This window comes from Theropithecus gelada, chromosome 19, assembly GCF_003255815.1.
Source record: "Theropithecus gelada isolate Dixy chromosome 19, Tgel_1.0, whole genome shotgun sequence".
NCBI lineage: Eukaryota > Metazoa > Chordata > Mammalia > Primates > Cercopithecidae > Theropithecus > Theropithecus gelada.
Window position 1 is genome coordinate 16918065 of NC_037687.1, and position 2582 is coordinate 16920646.

Here is a 2582-nt window from a genome sequence, read left to right on the forward strand (position 1 = left end):
CTGAGTAGCTGGGATTATAGATGCCCACCACCACACCTGGCTAATTTTTGTATTTTTTTTTTTTTTTTTTTTTTTTTGATACAGAGTCTCGCTCTGTCCCCCAGGCTGGAGTGCAGTGGCACGATCTTGGCTCACTGCAAACTCTGTCTCCCAGGTTCAAGCAATTCTCCTGCCTCAGCCTCTTGAGTAGCTGGGATTATAGGCGCCCACCACCACACCCGGCTAATTTTTGTATTTTTAGTAGAGACGGGGTTTCAACCATGTTGGCCAGGCTGGTCTCGAACTCCTGACCTCAGGTGATCTGCCTGCCTTGGCCTCCCAAAGTGCTGGGATTACAGGTGTGAGCCATCATGCCCAGCCTGTGTCATAAATTTTATAGGTCTAGGAAGGCTGGTGGAAAACTGTGTGTGTGTGGTGGGGGGGGGGGTTGTTTTTGAAACAGGGTCTCACTCTGTTGCCCAGGCTGGCGTGGCTGGAGTGCAGTTGTCGGATCCCTGCTCACTGCAACCTCTGCCTTCGGGTTGAAGCAGTTCTGGTGCCTCAGCCTCCCCAGTAGCTGGGATTACAGGCGCTACTAATCCATACCCAGCTAACTGATGTATTTTTAGTAGAGGGGGGTTTCACCATGTTGGCCAGGCTGATCTCGAACTCCAGCCCGTAAGGAGTTTGAATCTTCTGCCTGCCCCTTGGGGATGTTTGATTTTGAGCAAGGACTTAGCTCTGTGGGGTGCGTTTGTCGCCTATAAAATGCAGTGCTGGTTTCTCCTCTGCTCTGTTGCTATTGGAGTAATAATACTTAGTAGCTTCCACTTAGCAACTTCACTGTGCAGTTGCTATGTGCTGGGTGCCCAGTCTTTGCCCTGGAAGTCAGGAAGACAGTTTGGACACAGCGGTGTCAGGGCTGGGAGGGGGATTGTGAGGGCTGTAGGACCTCAGTGAAGATATCTGACTTGCCTTTTTGAAGAATGCAGTCTTGGAGGAAATGGCAAGGTCTGGGAGAGCCCCGATGTAGGAGGAATTGGTTAGAGGTGAGGACACAGCTGGGCAATGAAGGCTGCAGGTACCCATAAATGGGGTCAAGGAGGTGGGATTGAATACTAGGGAGTTATGGGAGGTGTTTGAGCAAGATGGTCTTGAGGAGGGGATAGGGAGTGTTATGGTTTTCCTCTTCTAGGGCTGCTTTAAAAATGTGATAAACACAAGAAGATGCTGGCACGATGGCTCCCAGAACTTTGGGAAGTCAAGTCTGGAGGATTGCTTTAGGCCAGAAGTTTGAGACCAGCTTGGGAAACATAGTGGGACCCCCCTATCTTTTTTTTTTTTGGAGAGGGAATTTCGCTCTTGTTGCCCGGGCGGGTCTTGAACTCCTGCCCTCATGATCCGCCAAAGTGCTGGGATTATAGGTGTGAGCCACCATGCCCGGAATTTTTTTTTTTTTTTTTTTAAGACAGTCTCCTTCTGTTGCCCAGGCTGGAGTGCAGTGGCGCGATCTCGGCTCACTACAAGCTCTGCCTCCCGGGTTCACCCTATTCTCCTGCCTCAGCCTCCCGAGTAGCTGGGACTACAGGCGCCCGCCACCTCGCTCGGCTAATTTTTTGTATTTTCAGTAAAGACGGGGTTTCACCGTGTTAGCCAGGACGGTCTCGATCTCCTGACCTCGTGATCCGCCCGCCTCGGCCTCCCAAAGTGCTGGGATTACAGGCGTGAGCCACCGCGCCCAGCCGACCTTTCATTTTTTTTCTTTTTCTTTTTTTTGAGACTGATTTTCACTTTTGTTGCCCAGGCTGGAGTGCAATGGCGCGATCTCGGCTCACTACAACCTCCGCCTACCGGGTTCAAGTGATTCTCCTGCCTCAGCCTCCCGAGTAGCTGGGATTACAGGCGCAGAGATGGGGGTTTCACCATGTTAGCCAGGCTGGTCTCGAACTCCTGACCTCAGGCGATCCACCCGCCTCGACCTCCCAAAGTGCTAGGATTATAGGCGTGAGCCACCGCACCCGGCCGACCCCCTCATCTTAAAAACAGACAAGCAACGCCTGTAATCCCAGCACTTTGGGAGGCCGAGGCGGGCGGATCACGAGGTCAGGAGATCGAGACCATCCTGGCTAACACGGTGAAACCCCGTCTCTACTAAAAATGCAAAAAATTAGCCGGGCGAGGCGGCGGGCGCCTGTAGTCCCAGCTACTCGGGAGGCTGAGGCAGGAGAATGGCGTGAACCCGGGAGGCGGAGCTTGCAGTGAGCCGAGATCGCGCCACTGCACTCCAGCCTGGGCGACTAAGCGAGACTCTGTCTCAAAAAAAAAAAAAAAAACAGACAAGCAAAAGCTCTAGAGAGGCTCGCGGAGTTGTAAACTACAACTCCCAAGAGACTTCGCGGCCGAGGCCTCCGCCCACTTCCGGATCTCACTTTCCATTGCTTCCAAGTACAGGGCGGGGCTTTGCTTCTTCAACCGAACTTGACCACAATGGGAGGAGGCGTGGCAACCAATGGGCGCATGAGTTAGCTGGATGAGGCCAATGGGAACGTGCAAAGCGCTCATATGTGGGGGCGGGGCTAGAGTGCGCACCAATGACGGGGGGG